Here is a 6,532-nt window from a genome sequence, read left to right as displayed (position 1 = left end):
ACTGCCATTGGAGAGGCTCAGGGAGCAGAAGCACACTGCCCTTGGGGAAGGCTGGCTCTGTTCTATTATTGGATGATGATCGCATGCAGAGTCTCTTGGTGAGTGCTTGCTACCCTGTGCCTTCCTTCATGCAGGTTTCTGTGTCTTATTCATTAAATATGTATTTTAATAACTTGGTTTCTAGGCAGAGCACAGGCACCAAAGCACAGCTGATTCTCATCTTTAAAGCAGACCCCCCAAATCCACAAGGTCTTAACCATGGCCCCTGCTGTTTAATAAATATGCAGATTTCCAGGCTCCTTACAACTGGATTTCATGGCAAGAACATGAATATGATTTATTTTGTCATAAAATCTTTTATAACACTGGTTTTGAGCATCTTTGCATCAGAATAACCAGATTGGGTTAGGGCAGACTGGCATTTGAAAGGTGCACTAGAGCACACTGAGTTAAGAGGTGGAAGGTACAACATGAGCATCCCTACAGCTTCTACATTCTTCTGGTGCGTCTCACACTCAGCCTGCTTGAGACCCACTGGTTCAGGCTAGTGGACTAGTTGAGGATCCTGTCTGGATGCTCCTCTGAGTCAGTGGGGCTGGGATGGAGTCTAGGTCCTGGATTTCCTACAGGTGTCCAAGTGAGTCCTGTGCTGTCCCTGCAGAGGCCAGATACTGAATAGCAAAAGACCGGAGCCTGTTGAATCAGATGGAGTTTGGGTGTAACTCTGACACCACAGCATTGCAACCTGGGCTGTTCAAACAAGCAAACAAAAACTCTCCTTGTGCCTCAGTTTCCCTATCTATGAACTAGAAGAACTTCACCTTTGGTGTGGTTATGTGGCTCCAGAGAGCTCAGCCAGACATTGCCATGGCAGAATTTCAGACACTGAGCAGGTAGGTGTTCTGTGGGCCCTGTTGTGCCTTAAGACCTCCTGAAAATCTGTTTGGAGGCTGTTGAAGATGGGCGCCTATGCATGCTTATACATACAAACAGGCTCACACATGTGCATTTATACATACATACACCTGCATGCACATATAACACATGCTCATATGCATGTAAACACACTTATCTGTGTGTGTCCATACTGTACCTAGGCTCACAGCATATGTGTATACATGCACACACATCATCATTATAATCATTATCATCATCACATATACACATATACTCATGAATATGCATGTACACATACTTGTCTGCATGAATACACACAATGAACAAGTGCTTTTTGGCTTATAATAGGTTTTCGTGTCAGTCAACCCACTGAAGTTTGAAAATATTATAAACATAAAATGTGTTTACTAGGCTCACCCTAATATCAGAGCTTAACCACGCTTGGAACACTGTACCTTAGCTCACAGCTGGGGATCATGAGAGAGTTTTCTATTGTGTATGACTAGCTCAAGCAAAGATTAGATAATTGAATGAGTACTATAGGTGGAAGACAAACAAACAAACTTAGCATACACAGACATACAAACACATATATGCACATACACACATACATACATATATTGTGTGTATATGTCTGTTGGTTATCTCTGTTTTTAGCTATAAGTGAATAAGCATATATAGTTTGTAGTATGATGCTTTTTATTTTCCAAATACATTAATTTGTATGTGTTTGCATAAACACTCATGAATGTGTATTTGCTTGTTCATTCTCTGTCTCTCTAGCTATAACTCAGTCCAACTTTGCAGAGCGCCTGCCATATTTGAGGACCTTTGCTAGTCCTTTGGGACATGTCTCTACTTCTGTGGAGCCTGCCTCTTGGCAGACAGCAATTGTGTTTTAGTTTGGTAAAAATCATGTGGTGTGTGAAGTCATACTGCTCTACAAGGAAGATGAGAATACGTGGATGGGGCTGTGTATGTAGGTGGTCAGCAAAGATGTGCCTGAGCACATGGGGTTTGAAGAAAATCTGGGGAGGTGGTCAGAATGCTTGCCATGAACAAGGAGTTGAGTTCTACTTTTGTAACCTGCCTAAGGATGGACAGAGAGACCTGACTCCATGATGTAGTCTTCTGAACTCCACATGTATGTTGTGACCTGTCCCCCAAATAATGATAACATTTAAAACTTAAAGACACAAGTCTCGGAGGAAGGACAGAACAGGTTGCTTATAACAAGAGAAGGATGTGCTAGAGGCAGAGCATCACAGCAAGGGAGGCCCAGGGAGAGAGAAGATAGGGTTGGGGTGACTTATGTTTGGTCGGAGCAGCGGCATGGCAGAGTCTGAAACGTTTTAATCTGTTGTGGCAAGAAAAGAGGGGAGGAGCAGAAGCTGAGTGGAAGTGGAGAGCGGCGGGAAGGGCGCTGCAGTTCTGAAGGTGACTGGGGCTGGTTCTCTGCCATTGAGCAGATGGGGCATAGCTCCTCTGGTGGACATTCGCATGGGTGTGCAGTCAACAGTAAGCCCAGGGATTTACAGTGCAGTGCATCAGAAGTTCTCTGTAATGTTAAATCCCATGATGGCTGGAATTCACTTTGCCCCATGCTCTGTTCCTCACACTCAAACTGTGTGTGGCAAAAAATAGGGGCTCAATAAAACTTTGCTGTGAATGCTATACCTACTTTCACCTCTTGCTTGTTCATGTGTTCAGTGTTTGTGCACATGTGCACACATGTGTGCATGTGGAAGCCAGAGTTTGACATTAGTGGTATTTGTCACTTTCCACTTTATTATTATTATTATTACTATTATTAGACTGTGCCTCTCGCTTACTCTGGAACTTGTAGATTTGGCTAGGCTGGCTAGCAAGCCCCAGGGATCTTCCTCTCTCTGCCTCTCCAGTCCTGGGATTAGAGGTACCTGCCGATGTGGCCATCTTTTTACTTGGGTGCAGGTGACCTGAACTATATAGCATCAAGCTGGTGAAGAAAGGACTTTACCAACTGAGCCATTGCCACACCTCCTCTCCTGCCCTGCTGAGAACCATTTTCTACAGGTGCGGCAGTGAAGGCTTAAGTGTGCTTTGGCAGATCTGCAAATGTCTCCATTTTCCTTTTATGGCCACTTTGAGAGTACAGAATGAAAACCCCTTTGCTCTTCAAAACATGATCATTTTATGTCAGTGGGTACAAGCTGGCTTTTAACAGTGCACTTTGTAGAGAAAAAGGAAGAAAATCATCTTATTAGCACCCTCTACCCCCTCCCCTTCCCTGCATGCCCCATCCCCTGCATCTCAACTGAGTCACCTCTCACTTGCTGATTTGCTCTGGCTGCAATTAAGGTTAAACTGCTTTGGAGACCAGAACAGTCTCATCTTTATTTGCAAGTTTGGAACATCAGACAGCTTCCAGCGTTAACACCTCTTTTTGGAAGGAACAGGTGGAAAGCATTGGAGAGTGGCTATAATATGTTTTTATTGGGGCTCAGAATGGACAACAGGGTGGGAGAGGAGAACCTGGTTGGGCTGTGGCAATGGATACACCATGTACTCTAGGTCTGGGAGCCACCTTTGGTGGGCTGCTTGAGACTTCGAACAGGTCATAAAGGACCATTGATCCTTGGTTACCTTGCATTATGGAAGAGAAAGCAATGCCTGGTTAACCATTTCAGAGGAATAGGAAGAATGGGATGGAGGGACAGCTCAGTCAGTGGTTAAGAGCACATGCTGTTTTTGCAGAGAACCTGAGTTCTGTTCTCAGCACCAACATTAGGCAGCTCATAACTGCTTGTAATTTTGGGAATTAGACTTTTTTTTTGGCTTCTGCAATCACCTGCACTAATGTGCACATACCCCTCCTCCCAGAGACACACACAGACACACATTATGAAAGTAAATCTTTTAAACGGCCCACAGAACTTACAGAATCACATATGAGAATCTTCTTGTATTCTTAGTAGCAGTGAGAGGGAGGGCAAGGTGTGAAAGCGTAAGGAGCATGTTATTTTAGGTACTCAGCGTGGTGCACGTGGTATCTGAACATCTCCTTGCATACTGTGCTAAAATGCTCTGGCTTCCTGCCTCTTTATGCCTTTCATTCCTTCTCTATTTCCATCAAATTCACACAGCAGGTCTTCCCTAAACATCTACCATGTGGGAGGCCCCAAGTCTTCTGGTGGAGAACATGACAGATGTGGCCCTGTCCCTGAAGGAGGTCATAAGTTAAAGGAAGAAAGGGGAGGAAAAGGAATGACCACATTCAAGAAAGGCAAAAAGGATGGCCCACAGACTAGAAAGGACGGAATGGTGGGACTACATGTGCAAAGGCCAGGAGGGGGCGCTGATGTCAGGGGTGGCCAAATAAAGCAAGGTGAGCGAGAAGACAGGAAGATGGGCAGAGAGATCAAGTGGGCAAAGGGAGCTGCCGAATGCTAGTGAATGAATGAAGGCTTTAACAAGGGAGGCTGACCAAACATCCACCAGTAACAACTCAGAACCAAGCAACCCTCCCTCCCCCCAAAAAAAACCAGGGAACACAGCTCCAGTGAACAAACTAGCCTCTGCTTCACTTGGCACCTTAGAAATATCTTTTTCTTGGATCTGATAATGGTATTTGATGTTTTCTACAATATTTTGTGATGTTGCCAGTTAGTATGAGTTTTTAGTTAGCTCGCTGACTTAGAAGCATGTCCAACGTTAGAGAATGGGGTTTGTGTCTTGTTCTTCTGACTGCAGAAGGTGAGGTGGAAAGCAGAGAGCAAAGGCAACTTCTGGCTGAAGGCTGTGCTCACTCCTTGTGTGGGTAAACGAATCTTCCAGCTGATGTTGAAAACCAGTGCAGCAATTCACTCCTTAACTTACATTTCTCTTGGAAAAACTGGTGGCCACCCTATGACATCACTGTGATCAATGAATGGCACTGTCCTCAGGCAGACTCAACTGACAGAAGGCTTCCTGTTCCAAGGATCTGGCTACCTTGAGACGCTATTACCAAGCCTGAGCTCACACTTTAATTGCTCACTGAGAAGAAGGCTAGAGAAAGTCCCAGAGTGAAAATCATTGAGAACTATCAAGGGGGGACATCTGAGTTCCCTTCTGGGATGCAGGTGTCAGCAGTTAGAAAAGGTTGCTGGCCTCCATGCCAATAAACCAGATGCTCCAAATGAGTACCAGAAGAAATCAGTCAGCCTTGGAGACTGTGGTGGTTTGAATAGGTTTGGCCCCCATAGACTCATGTGTTTGAAAGTTTGGCCCATAGGGAGTTTCACTACTAGGAGATGTGTGCCCTTGATGGTATAGGTGTAGCCTTGTTGGAGGAAGTGCATCACTGTGGAGGTGGGCTTTGAGGTCATATTTATATGCTCAAGCTCTGCCCAGATTGGAATGCATTCTCCTCCTGGCTGCCTTCAGATAAAGATGTAGAACTCCTGGCTCTTCTAGCATCATGTCTGCTGGGACACTGCCATGCTTCCCTGCTATGTCAATAATGGATTAAAACTCTGAAGCTGTAAGCCAGCCCCAGTTAAATGTTGTCCTTTGTAAGAGTTGCCTTGGTCATGGTGTCTGTTCACAGCAGTGGAAACCCAAACTAAGACAGATTTCTTTGCACTACCTCTGAGGTGAGCCATTTCAACACAACAGAGCCTGGCTAATATAAAAGTAGGACCAATGGCTATGTCTAACCTGAGCAGTTGTTAAAATGGTTTCCTGTCTCCAGATCTTACACCTTCATCATGGCCATGATTTAACCTTTGAACCTTATGAAGATCAAATTATTCATAATAGGCTGGTAAAGGCTTCTCCTTCTCTGAGGAGAAGGGGAAGGAATGATGGGGCCAGGGCTTATAAGGGTGGGACTGGGAGGAAGGGGGAGGTTCAATTGGAATATAATGTGAATAAATACATAAATAGAGAAAAGGATGAAAAAAGAAAATATCACCAAATATTGTAGAAAATATCAAATACCACTATCAGATCCAAATAGTAGCCATTATTTCTTTGCCCTATTTTTATCCTTTGACAAATTTATACATTGTACTCATTCACTCCATTCTCTCTTCCCATCAAGCTACTTTGATGTTTTTTTTTTTTTTACAATTTTTATGCCACTGAGTTTGATCATGGTTGCCTATGAGCAGGAGTGGGGGCTTCTTTAACTGGAACACGAGGCTACACCAACTGAAGAAAGTGTTAGCAGCACCTTCTCGCTTCCATCAAGTATTCTTGATGGCATCTAGAAATGTTTTCTCATGAGTTTTTTATACTTATTTGAATGGCCATTAAAGACATGTTTTTGTTTATAGTGGTATTGACTTCTGCCAGTGAACAGTTGTATGAAGTTTAGTGTGTTGGTAGGTAGGTTCATGTGGCCATCATCGTAGCCAAATGACAGTCGTCCATTAGTTCAGAAAACTCCTCATGAGGGTGTCCTCTATAGGCTGGGGTATTTGAATGCTTGGTCCCTAGTTAGATGAACTGTTTGGGAAAGATTAGGAGGTGTGGCCTTATTGGAGGAGGGGTGGCACTGGGGCAGGCTTTGAAGTTTCAAAAGGTTTTGCCATTGCCAGTCAGTGTTACCTCCCTCCCTCCCTCCCTCTCTCCCTCCCTCCCTCCCTCTTTCTCCTTACTTTCCTCCATC

The 6,532-nt window shown here is 44.4% G+C and overlaps 1 long non-coding RNA gene across 1 annotated transcript in view; it reads right to left on the bottom strand.

The window, feature by feature from the left end:
- LOC110311166 overlaps positions 1 to 6,532 on the bottom strand; it is a 37,459-nt gene that overhangs the window by 18,844 nt on the left and 12,083 nt on the right. The gene's annotated exons all lie outside the window — the stretch shown is intronic.

This window comes from Mus caroli, chromosome 16, assembly GCF_900094665.2.
Source record: "Mus caroli chromosome 16, CAROLI_EIJ_v1.1, whole genome shotgun sequence".
NCBI classification, from domain to species: domain Eukaryota; kingdom Metazoa; phylum Chordata; class Mammalia; order Rodentia; family Muridae; genus Mus; species Mus caroli.
Note: the sequence above shows the minus strand (reverse complement) of the source record. Positions and strands in the feature narration are given on the sequence as shown.